The sequence below is a fragment of the Jaculus jaculus genome, chromosome 8, assembly GCF_020740685.1.
Source record: "Jaculus jaculus isolate mJacJac1 chromosome 8, mJacJac1.mat.Y.cur, whole genome shotgun sequence".
NCBI lineage: Eukaryota > Metazoa > Chordata > Mammalia > Rodentia > Dipodidae > Jaculus > Jaculus jaculus.
Genome location: NC_059109.1, coordinates 62,197,685 through 62,217,524, shown reverse-complemented (window position 1 = coordinate 62,217,524; position 19,840 = coordinate 62,197,685). Strand labels below are relative to the sequence as shown.

The 19,840-nt window shown below is 40.5% G+C and overlaps 1 pseudogene; it reads right to left on the bottom strand.

Moving 5' to 3' along the window:
- Positions 1-17,776: 17,776 nt before the first annotated feature.
- LOC101594150 lies at positions 17,777-19,334 on the bottom strand (annotated as a pseudogene).
- Positions 19,335-19,840: the final 506 nt, after the last annotated feature.

The following is a 19,840-nucleotide window of genomic DNA, read 5'->3' as shown; positions in this document are numbered from 1 at the left end:
CTGGGAAAATGTTATTTTTATATATGTTACATATACATATGTATCTATATACAAATATATAAACAAAGAGCTGAAACAATATCAGATAAGACTCTAATTACCAATACTATCTTAAAAAATCGTTTCAGAAAAGTTTGGGGGACTGGGGAGATGGTTTAGCACTTAAAGGTACTTGCTTGCAAGCCTACTGTCCTGGGTTTGATTCCCCAGAACACACTTAAAGCTAGATGCATGAAGTAGTGCATGTATTTGCAGTTCATTTGCAACCCTGGGTGCTTCCCTCTCAATCTCTGTCTGTGTCTCTTCTGTCTCTCTTTTTCTACTACATATATAACATTTATTTTTTAAGTTTGGGAATTATCAGGGCATGGTGGCACACACCTTTGATCCCAGCACTTGGGAGGCAGAGGTAGGAGGATCTCCTTAAGTTTGAGGCCACCCTGACACTACATAGTAAATTCTAGGTTAAGCCTGGGCTAGAGTAAGACCCTACCTTGAAAAAAAAAGTTTTGGGATTATTATGGTAAAATGTATCTATTATGAAACAATTAACAATTTAAATCACTTTGTTTATAGACCAGTAGCATTAAGCACATTTATACTTTTATGCAACCCTTACCACAATCCATCTCCATTAAAAAAAAAATCTTCTCTAGGGCTGGAGAGGTGGTTTAGCAGTTAAGTGCTTGCCTGTAAGGCCTAAGGACCTGGGTTCGAGTTCCTATTCCCCAGGACCCACGTTAGCCAGATGCACAAGGGGGTGCATGTGTCTGGAGTTCATTTGTAGTGGCTGGAGGTCCTGGAGCACCCATTCTCTCAGTCTCTCTCTCTCTCTCTCTCTCTCTCTCTATATATATATATATATATGTATATATATATATCTGCCTCTTTCTCTCTGTGTTGCTCTCAAATAAATAAATAAAAATAAAAAAAATTAAAAAAAATCTTCTCTAACTGAAACTCACTGATTGTTAAACAATAACACCCCATTCTGTCATTTACCCCCACACACTCCCAGCAAACACCATTCTACATTGTTTATGTCCTGATTATTATACTACTCATATGAGTAGAAATATATATTTGTTCTTTTGTGCCTAGCTTTTAAAATTTAGGTTAATGCCTTCATGACTCATCCATATTGTTGCATATGTCTTTTTAAAGTCAAATATCATTATACTCTATGAGTACATGTATCTATCACAGTCTTACTGCTTTTCTGCTGATGACCATGGGCTGCTTCCACTTTTTCTCTCTCTCTTATTTATTTATTTATTCATTCATTCATTTTATTATTCAAGGTAAGGTCTCACTGTAGCTCAGACTGACCTGGAATTCACTAAGTAGTCTCAGGCTGGCCTTGAACTCACATCCATCCTCCTACCTCTGCCTCTCCAAGTGCTGAGATTAAAGGCATGAGCCACCATGCCCAGCCCACTTTTTTGATTGTGAATAATGTGACTTTGAACAGTGATATGAATATCTTTTGTGTCATTAGTTTCAATTTTACAGGTAAATGCCTATAAATGGAATTGCTAGGTTACACAGTAATTCTATAGTTATTTATAGACAATGTAGCCCAGCTTGTCCTCAAACTCACAATCCTCTCACCTAGGCTTCCTGAGTGCTGGGATTACAGGTATGTGTTATCATGTCCAGCTATGTTTAATTTTTTTATTTTTGAGGCAGAGTCTTACTGTAGCTCAGTTTGACTTGGAACTCACTCTTTAGCTCAGGGTGGCCTTGAACGCAGGGTGATTCTCCTACCTCAGTTTTTTGAATCCTGAAATTAAGACTGTGATCCAAATGCACCTGGCTTTCATTATTTTAATTATTATTATTTAAAATGTTTTATGTATTTATTTCAGTGAGCGGGAAGGAGAGAGAGAGAATGGGCATACCAGGGCATCTTGTCTCTTCAAATGAACTCCAGGTGCATCCACCACTTTGTCTGTCTGGCTTTATGGGTATGGATACTGGGGAACCAAACTCATGTTGGCAATTTTTTTTTCACATTTTATTTTATTTTATTTTTTTGCTTTTCCAGTACCTGCTTTTTTTTCATGTTGGCAATTTTTGCAAGCAAGCACCTATAACCACTTAACAATCTCTGTAGCCCTAATTGCATTTTTTTTTTTTTTAGTAACTGCAATATAGATTTCTTGGTTTCATAGTTTGAATACTCTTTTCTTCCTTCCTTCCTCCCTCACTTCTCTTATTCTTTTCTCTCTCTTTCTCTCTCTGTTGTGTTGAGGATTGAGCCCAGGTTCTTATACATACTGGACAAGCATTCTGTGATTGAGCTACATGCCTAGCCTAACTCATTATTTTATGTTAGTATTTTCAAAAATGCATAATTTATAATAAGGATTGCTTTAGTTTGCCTTGGGTTTTGTCCAAAAACTAACAGCATTCATTGGGTACTTTATGGATTTAATACATAAAGTAGAGGACTATGAACACTCTGGAAGATAGCCTTCTCTCAGCTCAACTAGATCTTTCAAGCTAAACTGGAACTTGTGCCTGGTGTGCTTCATGCATCTTTAATCCTAGCATTCAGGAGGCAAAATCAGGAGGACACTGCGAGTTTGACAGTCACCTGGTCTATATGAGGAATTCCAGACCAGCCAGGGATATGGAGACCCTGTCTCAGCAAATCAATAAATACTGTGCCTGCTGGCCTCAGTCTTCAGAAAACTAGAAAAAGCTAACGAGCTATTAAACAGACATCTAAAGAAGCTTATGCAGGAGACACAATCTCCCTGGACTTGGTTGCTACCTACCACTAGGCTTAGAAACATTGCTAATCACCAAGGCTTATGCCCTTTTAAACTTAATATGGCAAGTGTTGCTCATCAATGACTTGATATTAGACTCTGAGATGGCTAGGCTATTGGTCCATGTCATTCAACCCGCAAACTTCCAAGAACTGCTGTAAAGAGATACAAACTGAGCTTTTTTGCCCCCTTTTTGCCCAGGAGACTTAGTTTTGGTTAAGACCCTAAATCCTAACAAGAGCTTTGCTCACCCTCTCTGGGAAGGACCGTCTCCTGTTATTTTATCTACTCCTATAGCAGTGCAAGTGGCAGGACTGGACTTGTGGATACGTCACTCTCACCTTTTGCTGTGGACTGCTCCAGACTCTCCCATAGTCTCCACTGACGCTCCCGACCAAGGACCTAAAGTCTTGACTACACCTGTGAATCTCTAAAGGACCTCAAGGTGCTCTTCAGATGCCAGCTGGCTCAAACCTAAGGTACGTTTCTAGCTCGGGTATTCAAGGTGCTTGGAAATGAGCAGTCCTAGCCCTGATTCAGTGGCACCATACTCTGACAGTGCTGGCCATTGTCTTCCTTTTGTTGTTGTTGTTGTGGTGGTGATGGGTTTTTGGTTTGTTTGTTTGTTTTTCGAAGTAGGGTCTCATTCTAGCACAGGCTGACCTGGGATTCACTCTGGAGTCTCAGGGTGGCCTTGAACTCATGGCGATCCTCCTACCTCTGCCTCCCTAGTGCTGGGATTAAAGGCGTACGCCACCACGCCCGGCTTGTCTTTCTAATTTTTGTAATTTTATTTTAATGCTGTCTAAAGAAGTTGATCACTTGCTACTTCTAATAGGGTTACACACCATCCTTACCTCACAGAATTAAACATCCCACATTTCAAGATGAACTTCCATCTTACTAGGATGTTACAAGCATTCTTTATGTGTTTCAGGTACTGTTCCAAATGCCAAAAATATAGAGAGGCTCCAGTACCCAGAAGCTAAACACGAGGACAGAATGTTCTACCATGGCCTTTTAGATAGCTCTCCCTCCAGAGGAACCCTGACTGCTATGCCCTAACACTCCTCTTATCAGCAAGAAGCAGTTAGGAGTGGTCATTGCTTTCCCTAACAGCAGTTAGGGTGGCTTCTGAGAGGGGATGGAGACACTATAGGAGCTAGACAGTTTCCTTGGCTAGGCAGACAGATAGGTAAAAAGGACTTTTGGTAGATGACTATATTCTAACCCAAAATGTGAAGAGAGTGACCCCACTTTCTCCTCCTTCATGGCCTGGGTGAATTTTCCTGCTGGAGGGCTGCCTTGGAGAGGCCGGCATGGAAGGCTTTCTGGAACCTGCACAATACTGGATGCATTATGGACAAAACAGTCCCTTCACCTTCATTTAAACTGACAGAACCATTTAAACTGGACAGGCCAACTTCCCTCTTTGCAAAAGGCCAGTTCCCACTGGGACTGTGGATTTTTCAGCTCTGAAATTCCCTACTCCTAGAGAAGTCTGTTCTCTCTACCTTTTTTTCCCCTTTAACTCTGAAATAAACGTTATTCTTTAAATACTTTTAAAAATGAAATAGGCCTGGTGTGGTGTCGCATGCCTTTAATCCCAGCGCTTGGGAGGCAGAAGTAGAAGGATCACTGTGAGTTTGAGACCACCCTGAGAATACATAGGGAATTGCAGGTCAGCCTGAGCTAGACTGAAACCCCACCTTAAAAAAAAAAAAAAAAAAAAAAGATAAGTATATTGAGCTTGCAAGTTCAAGCCCACTAGCAAAATCAAAGATGAGAAAAAAATAGTACTTATTGGGCATTGTGTGTATATCATGCACTGTTTTATGTATCAGGGATACAATGCATAAAAATACGATGAGGCCCCTGCTCTCATAGAACAAAAGTTTGTAACAATAGTTCTGAAATGATGACCCTCAGATCATGAGAGGTAGTGTCCTTTTAGGTGGTCTGAAGTTGGTCAGAAATATCAATAGTTCTTCAAAAACATTTAGTTTTTAATTAATTAGTTTGCATGTGTGTGTATGTCTCCTACCCCTGCAAATCAACACCAGACTTTTGTGCCATTTTGGGGGTCCAGCTTTACATGGCTGACTGGGGAATCAAACCACACCCTCATCATCATGTTTGTCTTTTTGTTTCTTTTATACTAGTCATTTTGACTGGAGTGAGTTGGAATATCAAGATAGGGATTGTTATGAATGTTGAACACTTTTTTAAAATTTTATTTGCCATCTTATTTCTTCTTTGGAGAACTCTCTGTTCAATTCCAGAGCCCGTTTTTTGTTTTTTTTTTTTTAAATTGGGTTACTTGTTTGCTTAATTGCCCATTTCTTTTGCGTGTATGTGTGTGTATTTTGGTTTTTTTGAGGTAGGGTCTCACTCTAGTCTAGGCTGACCTGGAATTCCCTATGTAGTCTCAGGCTGTCCTTGAACTATCAGTGATCTTCCTACCTCTGCCTCCCAAATGCTGGGACTAAAGGTGTGTACCACCACGCCTGGCTTGATTGCCCATTTCTTGATTCTTGGGCTGTTAGGGTTTTTTTTTTGTTGTTGTGGCTGTTGTTTTGAGGCAGGGTCTTGCTCAAGCCCAGACTGGAATTCATTATATAGTCCCAGGCTGGCCTTGAACTCCCTGTGATCCTCCTACCTCTGCCTACTGAGTGCTGAGATTAAAGGCATATGCCACAATGCCTGGAAGTTTTTACTTTTTAAAATTTATTTATTTTTGGTGTTTTGAGGTAGGGTCTCACTCTAGCCCAGGTTGACCTGGAATTCACTCTGTAGTATCAGGGTGGCCTCAAACTCATAGTGATTCTCCTACCTCTGCTTCCTGAGTGCTGGGATTAAAGGTGTGCACCATCATGCCCAACACTTGGAAGTTTTTTTGAGGCTTTTCTATAGTGTAGGGATTAATCCTCTGCCAAATTAATAACTGGCAAATAATTTCTCCAATTCTGTAGGTTGCCCATGCTTTGCAGAAGTCCCGTTTGTCAGTTGTTGACCTTATTTCCTGAGTGAGTGGAGCTCAGTTCAGAAAATCCTCTCTCTGCCTAAGTCTTGCAATGTATGCTGTACTTTTTCCTTAATTGGTTTTAGATCTTGGGATTACACATTGAAATTTTGTATTCATTTTTAGTTGATTTTTGGGTGGGGCTGGTAAATAAGGATTAAGCTTCATTCTTCTAAAGAAGATATTCAGTTTTTCCAACATCATTTGTTGAAAAGGATTTCTCTTTTTAATGTGCGTTTTTGGAGTTTTTGTCAAAAATCATATGGTTGTAGTTATATGGCTGGGCAGATGTATGGTAACTGGAAAACCTGGAGCAGAATGGCAAAAGAGAAGGAGGGAACTGGGGAAAAGCTGAACTAGACTATGAACTAAGAAAGACAGAGAGAAAGAGAGGAGAGAGAGAGAGAGAAACCAGAAAAATAAAGAGGAAAATGGTTTACACAAGACACACACACACACACACACACACACACACACACACACACACACAGAGGGGGGGGGGACAGGGCATGCACCTTAGTCTCTTGGAACTGGTTTGCATGAGTAATGTAGAAGGAACTTGGACCAAAGAAGCCTTACAATGTTGTAAGCAGAACTTAGTGGGACATTCTAGTTAGAGTTTGGGAGAGAAAAATGAAAAAAGAAACATGGGCATTGGAGGCTCAGCTTATGAGTTTCAGAAAGGAAAAAGGACTTTATGGAGAATTGGGCTAGTGGAAGTTCATTTGACAGTATGGCAAGAAAATTGTTTTTATTCTGCCCATGTATGAGAATTGCAACAAAGTTGAATTTTAAATAATGGACCCAATGTATTTGGTGGAGGAAATTTCAAGACAGAAAAGCATACAGTGTGTGGTTTGGCTTCTTTCTATTATTTTTGTTTTTTAGGTTTAGAGAGATTTTATTAAATAGAAGAGAAGGAAAGAAAAAGTAGTGCATAGAGCTCCTGATGTGTGGAAGGCAAGAAGAGATACTGAACCCATGTGGGAGTGGTAAGTCTCCTCTCTTTGCCCTCAGAGTAGCCCAGCTGGGCTGGCACGAGGAAGGCCTACCAAAGCAAGGACCTGGAGGTTTAGGCATGAAGAAAGATGAACAGCCAAGAAGAGGAAATAGAGGGACGTTTTTCTACTATTCTTATTCAGATCTGCAATGAAAAAGCAAAGTGCAGAGCAAAAGGATATGAAAAATATAAAGTATGACACAGAAAGAAATGTGAAGAAGTTTCAGTTCTCAGAGATTATAGCCCATTCAGCTGCAATTGTTAAAGAGATTACTCCCCTTAAGGATGTTCTAGCTACTCTGCATATTGAAGGCTTACACTAATGAAAGCTAATTTTTTTGTAAGGAAGGGGTCTGGGCTGGAGAGATGGTTTAGCAGTTAAGGTGCTTGCTTGAGAAGTCGAATGACTGAAGTTCCATTCCCCAGTATCCAGGTAAGCCAGATACACAAGATGAAAGGAAGGGCCTGAAGGAAGAATTATGAAGGAGTTCCATGCTCCTCAAGGTCAGACTTCATTCTCATATGGCAAAAAAGGTGACAGCATCACCCATGTGGTGCAGTTTTGGAAACATTAAACTACAAAAAGTAGAGGGACATAGACTGCACCATGTTTCCAGAGAGCCATCGAGGGTCAAATTCCCTGTACAGAAGCCCTCTGGAGTCATTGTATGAAGCTGTTAAGATAAGCTGTAAGTTTCAGAGGAGACCCCAGGATGTTATGCTTTTGTGGGGACCTTTCAACTTCAGATTTGTGTTTCAAGTAGGACTGGGTCCTGGATTCCCTAGGATGTTTCCTCTGTGGGATGAAAATTGTTTCAAAAAGAAAAAAAAAGAAAAAAAAAAAAAGGCAAAAAATGCCCAGAAAGACTTTAGGGTAAAAGTAGTAATATTGATTTGCATTTTTTTTTTTTTACAAGTGCAATACATAGGAAATTGTTTGAATAAGGAAAACATTTAGAGTTTATTGGTAAAACAAAACAAAACAAAACAAAACAAAACAAAGCAAAAAAGAAACACTTAAAAGCTAGGATATGGTTTGGTAAAAGAGGGGCTACATGGTAAAGAGAGTAAAATGTAATATTTCTCTATATTTTTTTATACCTAACTTAGAGAAATATAGAAGTCACTTCCTTGTAGGAAGCGCTGCTGATGGTAGACAAACATGAGGCTCTGCTGATGGCAGGTAAACAGAGGCTCTGCTGGGATGAATAGCATTTCCTGGGGCCTGCATTGTTGAGTAAACTCCTTAACATAAGCGGGACTCCTGGTCACAGGCCTGCCTTGCATCCCCCAGGTGGCCCTTCCTGTAACTGACCAATAGATCTGTTTACAAGTTCCTTTTTTACTTTTATGGCTGTAATTGTTACATGTAAATTGTGATTTATGGTTTAACTCTCATCCTTTTTTTTTTTTTTTGTAACATCATGTGGTAATTTTCAATAAAAGCTGACACTCCAGAACAGTTCAGGGGTTCACCCCCCCCCCCGCCCCTGACCTCTGGGTGCAGACCTGGTATACCAGACTTTCTTTTTCTTACCCAATAAAACTTTGGTTCAGTGTCACAGAATTAAGACCATAGATATATGGAATGTGAGGCAAAGTTTTATTGGGTAAAAAAGAAAGAAAAGAGAAAAAGAAGATAGTCTGGTATACCAGGTCTGCATCCCAGAGGGCATCTCAGGGGGACAACAGCCATGAACTGTTCAGAGTGTCAGCTTTTATTGGAAATAACCACATGATGTTAGAAAAAAAGCAGGATGGGTGTTAAATCATAAATCATAATTTACATGTGACAGTTACAGCCATAAAAGTTAAAAAAAAAAAAAAAGGAACTTGTAAACAGATCTGTTGGTCAGTTATAGGAAGCGCCACCTGGTAGGTGTGAGGCAGGCCTGTGACCAGGAGTCCCGCTTATCCTAAGGAGTTTGCTCAACAATGCAGGCCCCAGGAAATGCTATTCATCCCAGAAGAAACTCTTGTTTACCTGCCATTAGCAGAGCCTCCTGTTTGTCTGCTATCAACAGAGCCTCCTGACTTCTATATTTCTTTAGGCTAGGTATAAAGAAATGTAGAGAAATATAACATTTTGCTCTCTTTACATTTCCCCCTCTGACATGGCACTGAGTTAAATCTTTAACTCATGAGGGATAATGTCTAGGATGTGTTCAGTTTCAGGTAGGGGGTCATACGGTGTCTGTAATACCATAAGTTTAACAGGACTAAGTCTATTATACATATGTATCTACTTAGAATATCAATAATGCAAGGTCCTATGGTAAGGCCTAAGAGCAGTAATATCAGGGGGCCAGCAATAGAAGAGATAAGGGAAGTTCATCATGGAGACCAACTAAACATAGACTGAAACCAATTATCATTTTATCTAAAGCCATACATAGGCCCCCTTGTTTTATAAAAAGTAAGCCTAATCATCTTTTCTTTTCTGGCCTTCACTTTTATAGCCATTGGAGTGGGAGAAGTGAAGTAACTAAAAACTGAGAGAACCAGGTGGTGGGGTCTTCAGGCTTGTAGCAGTCAAGTAGCTCCTTGTTTGAGTTTTAACATTTTGTTTAACAATATTTGATTCATTAACAAAAAAATCAACATTCTTGTCCCAAGACCACATATATCTCCCCAGATTCAGAAGTAATGAAGTCTAAGGCTAGATGGTTTTAAAGTACCATATCCATAAGAGAGTTCAATTGTCTCTGGACAGATTCGAGGCTGTTGGTCACCAGAGACAGTGTCACATCGAAACCCACCAGCAGAGGAATGAAAATCTCTCTCAGTTGGTGTAGGCAGAGTTTGTAGGCCTTTTTGTTTTCATAAGTAAATACCTGTGAAACAATAAAGACTGGGGAACAAAAGGCATGAGAGGGAATATTGATGTATGGGGTGATTACTCCTTTTGCACCAAAGGAGAGCAGGTGTCTTGACACAACTGGTCCTGGTTATGGAAATATTGAGCAGTCATTTAGCTCTGCTCAGCTTAGAGCTGGACAGGCAGAGAGATATAACTTGACTGGCATCAAAGAGGGCAAGGCCTGTTCTTTGAAGAGCCAGGGATGTGGTTCACACGTGGAGAAACAGTTCTTTGGAACTGGGCAAGAGATAAGAAAAACTTTTCTGTCCTTTTTACCTTCGGTGTTCCAGTCATCCTAACTCTACCCTTCTTTATTTCTCCCTCTTGTGAGAAGACACTCTAACATCATCATTTACTATTTCATGCTGAATGGGGCACGAAGTTGTGGCAGCTAGAGAGTCTCTCTCAGAGAGGGAAACTATTTTAACAGACCCCAAAAGTGTATTGATGCAGTGCAGGAAAATAGTCTTGGAAGACAAGGAGTTAGTGAGAAGTGAGAACACAGCAAACTGGTCCTCCTTGTGGTCAAGGGAACCCAGGTAGATGGACTTGGATTGTCTTAGGACCATTTGAGCATGAGCTGGCTGCAATTTTCTTCTGGAACTGTTCATCAAATGACACAGTAGTGCTTGACATGGCCTGGATTTGTTTCCATTTGGCTTTCAAAACAGATGAGATATTAGCAGAGTTATCAGAAACATATACATTTAACCTTGATAACAGAGAGTCATTGGGTGCCATTAAAGGCTATACATATATATTCTTTTTGGTCTCAGAACTTATTTATATATTCTTAGATTTGAAAATAATCCTTTTGACCTCTATAGTTGTTTTTCCTTATTATAGAATTAGAACTTTTAGAAATGGGGGAATATGTCTTAAGGTCTTGTTTGTTTCCCCTCTTGGAAAGCTCTTGTTGTATTACTTAATAGGCCATTCATATACTTAAGGTATTTTTTAATCTTTGGTTACACATTTCTCTCTGGGTGTTTAAGAACAAGCAGCCAAAATTTAATCAAAGATTAATTTTGGAGATCACTAATGGATCTCCAAAGGAGTAGCCTATAGCTTACTGGTGTTTTCTGTCTGTTAGGATGAGTCAGGGCCATACTGGCCAAGTAATTTTCCCTTCTTTGGGAAGTCAGGATGACTGACTGTTCCTCAGTTGTGACTCTCCTGTTTCAGACACCAATTTTTGTTTGGTTCTCCGTATCCTCCTTTCTAAAGAAGACAGGTGATTTACCAGGGGGCCAGTGTAGAAATGTCCCATCATCTCCAGTCGCCTCATGACCTGGGAGCCCAGGCCAAAATATTGGCCTTTTTAGCTCTGATGATTCCAATTGGCTTTGGCTTCTACATAGGTGATTAACAGACTTAGAAAGGAAGGTACGCCAACCTGAATGTATGTACATATATAGCACATTTGGTTCCTGAATTAGACTTAGTTCTAAAATCATTTTGTCCAACCTTTTAAAAGTTTGTTGTACTGTGGCAGCACGAGCCATATCTGAGGCATAGAAAGCAGGAACATCTTACACTTTAACTATCTAGTAGCTATAAATACAGGCAGAACCTGTTACCAGTCTTGAAAACAATACCAATTAATTTACAGACAAACAGACCAATTAATTTAACCTAGAAATTGTCAGAAAAGGACAAGTAAGACAGTATAAAGTCTTAGCATCTGTGTTTGAAAACATCTTTGAGTAGTTTAGGTGCCTGTGTGGGTTCTAATTACCCAGAGAACATTGGAAACAGAACCAGAGCTTGAAATGATTTTTCTCAGATGAGGACCATTGTTTGAGCATGAAGCTGTACCCTAAAGTACAGAATATGTCTTAAGAGTTAATTTTGTTATAAGCACTTGACTTAAGATGCCAGAAATGAGACAGTTACTTTATGTACAATAGAGTAGAATCTGGACATAGTTGAGCCAAAACAGCCAGCCGTATTCTAATACAACCCTTGAAAAATCTGTTAAAAAAAAAAAAAAACACCATTTGACAGCCAATGATTTTAGCTTAATCTTGATAGCTATTGATTTTATGTACCATAGAAATGTTTATCAACATAAAACAATTTTATGTTTTACCCATGACTTAAATTTGATAAAACTTAAGCAAGCTATCCCAACATATTTTAGTCTGAAAATTAGTGTTCTGTTCCTTCTAAAAGGAAATTAATTTTAGGCAAAATTTGGTCTTTTTAGATCTCTAACATCCTTTCTACATATATACATCCTTATCTACATACTTTAACATTCTGATCTAAGTTCCACTCAAAAAGCATTTATTTTTTATTTTTTTATTTGACAGCGACAGACAGAGAGAGAAAGACAGATAGAGGGAGAGAGAGAGAATGGGCACGCCAGGGCTTCCAGCCTCTGCAAACGAACTCCAGACGCGTGCGCCCCCTTGTGCATCTGGCTAACATGGGACCTGGGGAACCGAGCCTTGAACCGGGGTCCTTAGGCTTCACAGGCAAGCGCTTAACCACTAAGCCATCTCTCCAGCCCTCAAAAAGCATTTTTAATAAGCATTCTATGTCTAACATTGAAAAATACCTTCCCAGTTCCTTTAATCATCTCGTCTTAACTCATAATTAACCATATTTCTTATCCTTCTTGAGTCTGTCTTTATCAATTCTTTGTTAAAGGTAAGACAGAACCTATACTTGGGGCTCATAAATTTGGGGAACCCCTCATTAGCCCCCAAATCCTCATCACTACCTCTAAAAAAAGCCAAATATGGAAACTATGATTTTTCTTATGATATTTTTCTGAACAAGGGAGGAAGGAAACAGCTCTCCACCCTCAGCCACTGCACTTGAACTCCAGATGCTTGTGCCACCTGGTGAGCATGTGCAACCTCGTGCTTGCCTCACCTTTGTGCATCTGGCCTATGTGGGATCTGGAGAGAGATTGAATATAGGTCCTTAGGCTTTGCAGGCAAATGCCTTACCTGCTAAGCCGTCTCTCCAGCCCTCAATAACTTTTTTACTATGAAAATGTTTTATAATTTGAACAATGAGGCATTCCCTTAATCACAACATTTTGAGACACTGTAAAAGCTAGATCACTTCCTTTGCTAGGAAGACAGGAAGAAGGGCCTTGGGTAGTTGGTTCCATTTCCTTTTATAGAGTACTCCAAGATAGCAACCTAAGATGGCCGAGAGGACAGCCTACCTCTAGATTCATCTCCCCAAGAATAAAAGACACAGGGATACATTTTCCCACAGGCAAGATCATCTGGTAGGCTTTCTGGGACCTGCACAGTGCTGAATCCTAGACAGTTTCCCAAGCCTTGGACCCTTGTCCATGTTTATCAGAGAATTAAAAATAAAGAGCTGGAGAGATTGCTTAGTGGTTAAGCACTTGCCTGTGAAGCCCAAGGACCCTGGTTTGAGGCTCAATTCCCCCAGGACTCATGTTAGCCAGGTGCACAAGGGGATGCACACTTCTGGAGTTCATTTGCAGTGGCTGGAGGCCCTGGCACGCCCATTCTCTCTGTTGCTCTCAAATAAATACATAAAAATAAACAAAAATAATTTTAAAAGTACATGGTCACTGAGAATAGTAAATTATGGAGGATTTATTAAGGTTGAGTGGAAGCAGGAGATCTTGGGAGATGCTAAAGTATGATAGGAAGTAGAAGGTTAACTTAAAGGAGGAGTTTATGATGTGGTGTTCATGAGGTTGTCATGCATGATAGAGTGGGACTTTGTGGTGATGCAGGTGTTCTGGGTTACTTCTACTTCTATAACTAACCCTTCACGCATACTTTGTAAGTAATCCCAATAGACTTATTGGTCAACCATGTCAGATTTTGGTGAAATCATGACTTTGGTCTGTTGTTGGTGCCTTATCAGAAGTGAATAGATGTTTGTTTGCATCTTCCCAGAAAAAAAAAAAAAATTCCATCTTATACTAGAAAAATTTCTGCCTCTGGAACTAAACCACCACTACTTAAGGTATCTTGAAATATAAACCTGATTAAAAAAAAAAAAAAAGCAGGTTAAGAGGGAGAGCAAACTGGTTCCACAGGAGAAAGCTAAGACAATGCCATTATAGAGTTAAAACTTTTATTAAGAAAATTTGAAGCATTATACTAACATAGTATAATGGGGTCTAAAGGAGGGGCTCTGAAAACTTCAAAGAACAAGGTGAGTTGGTCCCTTGGTAAGTTTCTGGGGAAAGGGAAAGTTATATCCTATGTTGACTCAGCATATGTGCTAAGAGCCACAGAGTCGCTCAACAGGACCCAAGACATAAGCCAGACACTGGACAGGGAGCTGTTCTTGCTTTCCCAGACAGTAGGAAGGGAGCTAGTCTTATTTGCCTGCCCTTGACCTCAGAGACCAGAACTTCTTAAAGTGATCACATGTGTTCTTATATAAAGTATTGGTTGATTAGTGGACCCTGCAAGCTACACAACTGGCCAGCCAGGCAAGAGGTGCCTACTGTTTGGGGGGTAGCCAACTGCTTTCTGATTGGATTTGAGGCTTGTTTCATTGGAAGGAATTCACATCTAGTACTGAAAACTTAGTCAAAAGCTTATGCCTGGGAAGGCTGTAGACCCCAGAGGGGACTACTACTATTGTTTGGCTAAATAAGTATGTTGTGCCCATCAAATTGCTTTCTATTTATGTTTACGCCAATAGGTTAGGACTGCTCTTTGGTCAGAAAGCTTCTTCTTGCAGATGGTGGTGACTACTGGGGAAACTCAAAACTCATCAAAATGCTAAGAAGAAGTGAGAGTTGGATGCTTAGCATTCAAGAAGGCATCTCTAATACACTCAGCAAGGCTAAGGGAACAGTGTGAAAGAGATGGTGGAAAGAATGTAAGAGCCAAAGAATGGGAAGGAGTGCATTGGAATACTATTGTTTAGACACAAAGTGGCTGTTGCATTCATGACCTCACAGTAGCTGCCATTACCTGCCTAAAGCCTTGGATCCATAAATGTGTCATCATGACTAATTAAAAAGTAAAATTAAAATAGAAGAAGGACTAGCTGGAGAAAGAAGGGGGGTCAGTGAAAGAGTGATGGGGGAAGGAGACCAAAATGAGTAATAGGATGGGAATTATGATCAAAATACATTATGTAAGTGTATAAAAATGGTCAATAAAAAGTTCAAAAATATAAGAAATATGGTGTTAATAATAGTAAAATAATAGTAAAAGATTTAAATTTTTTAAAAGTTCAAAAAAGTATTGCTTTACAAAGATTATTTTATCTAAGAGATAGAGAGAGAGGCAGAGAGAGAGAGAAACAGAGAGAATAGGCATGCTAGAACCTCTAGCTGCTGGAAATAAACTCCAGATACATGTGCCACTTTGTGTATCTGGCTTATATGGGTACTGGGGAATCGAATCTGGGACCTTAGGCTTTGCAGGCAAGCACTTTAACAGCTAAGCCATCTCTCTAGCCAAAGACTTTTTTTCCCCACACTAGTACATAAGAATATGTTTATGCAAATAGCTTTGCTCTTCAGAAGTGGTCTTAATGGTTTTGCTAGCAATGAGCAGGAAGGGGCTCAGAGATTATAATCCCAGTCCTTCTCAGCAACATGGGGTGCCCCTTTTCAGAGACTTCTACCCAGGTGAAACTCCAGGGTTTAAGGCACCAGTGCTAGAATTCATTCTAGGAAGAGCTGATTGGTGAAGCAAAAAATTGGTGACTTTATTTAAAAGTGGAAAGTAAAGGTGCTCCAGGAATGAGAAAGAAAATCCCATCTGATAAAATATGTGTGGCTTCTCCAGAGTTAGAGAAGCTAAGGGAAAAGAAAAGACATACCCAAGTCTGGGTACCGACCCCTCAAGGATGAGTCATATGTCTCTTTACAATGCATATATGTGGGGATTTGGTGGATCTCCTTACATTCCTAAAGGTTGCTAGAAAACCATCACCACCTTCTCTAACATTGCTTAAAGAATATAACTGGTAACAAGGTCAAGAGTCCAAGAACTTCTATTAGTTAACAAATTTAATGAGGGTACTGTGCCAGACCTAGGAAAGAAGGAAATGAAAGATTCAAGTATCTCAGTGGGCTACTTGGCCTCTGTTAGGAGTACTTAAGTTTGAAATCTGAAGTCTTTTGTTTTTCTCTTATCAACAACACTGAAGTCTTTTCTCTTTTACCAGCAATACTGAAGTCTTCTGTGAGTAAAAGCAGAACAGAGCTGGGTGTGGTGGTGCATGCCTTTAATCCCAAGAGCAGGGTAGGAGGATTGCCGTGAGCTCAAGGCCACCCCTGAGACTACATAGTGAATTACAGGTCAGCCTGAGCTAGAATGAAACCCTATCTTCTTTTCTTTTCTCTTCTTCTTCTTCTTCTTTTTTTTTTTTTTTTGAGACAATTGATTTTTAATACTTTCTTTAAAAAATACAAAGGAAATGAACTCTATGTGTCAATACAACTCAGGGAAAGGGGGAAAATGGAATTTCAGAGCAAAGGGAAAGCACACCCTAGATTAGGTTATCACATTCCCCCACACCCAACACCAATAATACAAGAACTTCACTCCATGACACAGAGGAGCCTTGAACAATAGCTCAGAAATAGTGATAACAGAGATACTGCAAGTAACAAAATAATTTTTGTTGTCCTTGATTATTCTATCCTGGGATGAGTAAAATTCGTTCTAAAGATAGGTAAGGAAAACACAGCAGGAAGAGATCTAAATGTACCAGACAGAGCAGTATAAAATATAAAGCACTCCTTAGCAGAAGTGTGCCCTCAAGAGAATGGGACAGTAATCAGATGTCTACACTCCTAGGCTGCTGCCTCCCCTCCCCAACTTATCCCAAAATACATAGTATGGGAAGTATGGTAATGTTAAGATAGTCTTTCACCAGTTCAAGACAAAGATTGGTCGGGCTGCACGAGCCCTGACAGGGACTAAGACGATGGTAAAATCACAGGTACTTCTAACTTATCCCCAGGCATGCTGAACTCCCACATTTATCTCTTATTCCAATATTTTCTCACTTTATTCTCTTAGTCTCCAATAACAAGATGTACTTTAGAAGGACCTTGAGATCAAATAGTGTGACCTTCCCAGTCTTCCAGGTTATACCTCAGTGGTCTTCTAGGTTTTCTCACATTCCTTTTTATACAATTCACATTACCTTTATAGTTTTGTTTGTTTGTTTTGAGGTAGGGTCTCACTTTACCCTGGGCTGACATGGAATTCACTATGTAGTCTCAGGCAAGCCTTGAACTCATGGTGATTTTCCTACCTCTGCCTCCTGAGTACTGGGATCAAAGGCGTGTACCACCACACCAGGCTCATATTACTTTTCTAGCCTCTTCTATACCAATCCTACTCCCCTAAGCAAACATCACATAAATCTCTATCCTTAGCCCCTAAATTCTTATAGGGCTCTCTTTTGGTTTCATCCAGAATGGAACTGTGTACCCCTAGCTACCTGTATAATTACAACAGATAGCAGCTTAGCAGTTAAGGCCTTTGCCTGCAAAGCCAAAGGATCCCGGTTCGATTCTCCAGGACCCATGTAAGCCAGATACACAAGGGGGTGCATGTGTCTAGTCTGTTTGAAGTGGCTGGAAGCGATGGCATGCCCATTCTTTCTCTCTCTCTCTCTCTCTCTCTCTTTCCCTCAAATTAATTAATTAATTAAATTAAAAAATTACAAAAGGTATTTTTGTTCCTGGAAAAGAAATCATTGATATTTATGAAGCTTATGCAAATTGGTAACCTTCCAATCATCTAAGCTGGAAAATGTTTCTATCACCTTAGTTCTCTCCAATACATGAGGCACAACATACACCTTCACAGACATATACATATATATATTCTCCCAAGCACATGGTAAGTTAGAAGCAAAAAGAAAGTGCTCCCCAGACCAGAGAGAGTGATCTGGTCTCTCACCATGAAATGTGCATTCTCTTCCCTTGAGTACCTGTTACCCACGCTTCTGAGTAACATTACCAGTGTGAGAGAGTGTATCAAATAGGTACAATTACCACTGCACTGGGTCCTGTAATAGCCCACCCTGTGCACAGTGAGAAATAAGCATTCTGGAAAGGATCCTTGATTCTCTCACAAAGTGTTCCTTGGACCAGTCACTAGCTCCAGATGGTGCTCCAACAATGGTCACTTTTCTCCAAGAACACACATACCAGCATCACAGCACTGGGTCCCCATGGTTGTCACTACTTCCCAGCTGTCGATGATAGGGTCATAGCACTTGATGCTACTGAGCAGGGAATTCCCATCATACCCTCCAATTGCATACAGTCTCTCTCAAAGCACTGTGTCCCCTACACAGCATCATGGTCATACTAGTGACAGTTGTCCATGAATCAGTATAAATATTGTAAGCTTCAACAGAGGACAGGTGGGCTGTACCATCAAACTCTCCTACTACATAAATATGGTATTTAAGTGGGTCTACTCCAGCACCAGAATACTTGGTGGCCATAGGTGTAACATTAGCCCCATGTCCTATATGGGGATCATAGTTCCCAACTGAATTTGAGATATTCAGCCCATCATATCCAACTAAACAGTAGATCACTCCACTGGCCACTACTAATACTGTGCCCTCTCGAGCTGTCTGCATATCTGCAAGCATGCTCCACTGGTCAATGTTTGGGTCATATCGCTCCATACTGGTTTGATGCCTGCTTCCATCAAAGCCTCCATAGACATAGATATCTCCCAGTGTGGTAGCTCCAGCAAGGCCTTGTTGGACATTTATAGGGGCCACAGAATACTAGAAACCATCCTCATCTGCAGTGTAATCTAGACATTCCACTGAACTGACATGGGACCAGTCATCATAACCACCAATCACATAGATCCAGTCATGTAGTGACAGTGAGGCCACATAATGTCTCTTGGGAGTGATGCTTGGCAAAAAGCTCCACTCCTGAGTCTTGGGATCACATTTCTCTACTACATCAATAGGAGATTGCTAGCTTCTGAAGCCCCCAACCACCAGAAGCACTTCACTGGCTCCTAGACAGCCCTTGTCCTGGGTCCCTGCATCTGACTTCGAAGTTCAGGCCTCAGATGAAACTTCTTTGCTTCATCCACTAGGTTCCTGCACTGTAAACTACAGTGGATGAAAGGCTCAGCATCTATTACGTGTAATGTACCTGGGGGTCAGCGGGGTATGCGCACATACTGTAGCAGGTCAGGCAAGGACTCCTCTCGCTCCTTCTTCGCATGTTTCATCCAGTTGATGGCAGCCTCAAAGACAGGCTCTTCAGAATCCAACCGAATTTCATCACACTTGATTAGCTTCTGCACCTCCCCTTGACTTAGAAGAATGAACTCTTCATGCTTCACCACTTCAGGAAAATGCTTCTTGCTAAAAACCTTAGCTGCTTGCATTAGGTCAACACAATTGTGAGTTTCAGCAAAATCTCTGATACCCATGCCATTAGAAGGGTCCAGCCGACTTTCTAAGAGCTCACCGCAGGCTTGCTTCATACCTCACTAGTGAATGTGGCACAGAAGTAGTCACTGCAGGCAGCCAGCACAGTCAAGTGGGCAGGGAAGTCTTTCTGCTCCACTCTGTCACATCACACAGGATATTGCTCTTCTGGAGGGAGTTTATTGAGTTGAAGATGGATTTAGCATGAGTATTTGTCATTATGTCTTTGGGGGCTATAATGCCACCCACCAAACACTGGGCTCTGGACATCAGGTGGGTGTGGGGCCTGCAAGTGGCTCAGTAGGAGACCCTGATGCTCAGGAACAGCGGTACTCCAGGCTCTGGGAGGTTGCCTGGGACCTTATCTTGGGGAAAAAAAAAAAAAAAAAAAAAGAGCAGATCAGAGCTCGGAAGCAGAGCTTCCTCCCTCCCATGCCTTTATTACCAAGTCACTACAATTTTCCTAGATTTCTTTTCTAAAAAATATTTATTCATTTGGCAGAGAGAGAGAGAAGTAAAAAATGTGTGTGCCAGGGCCTTCTGCCTCTGCAAACAAACTCCAGATACATGCACCACTTTGTGTATCTGGTTTTACATGGGTACTGGAGAATTAAACCTACTCCAACAAGTACCTTTAACTGCTGAACCATCTCTCCAGTCCAACAAAATTTTCCCTATCTTTCTATCCCGCCTCAGTTTCCAGAAATAAACATAGCTTTTGCCAGGTAATACATTGCTATATTACTTTCCAGAGATTGAGACTATTTATCAACAAG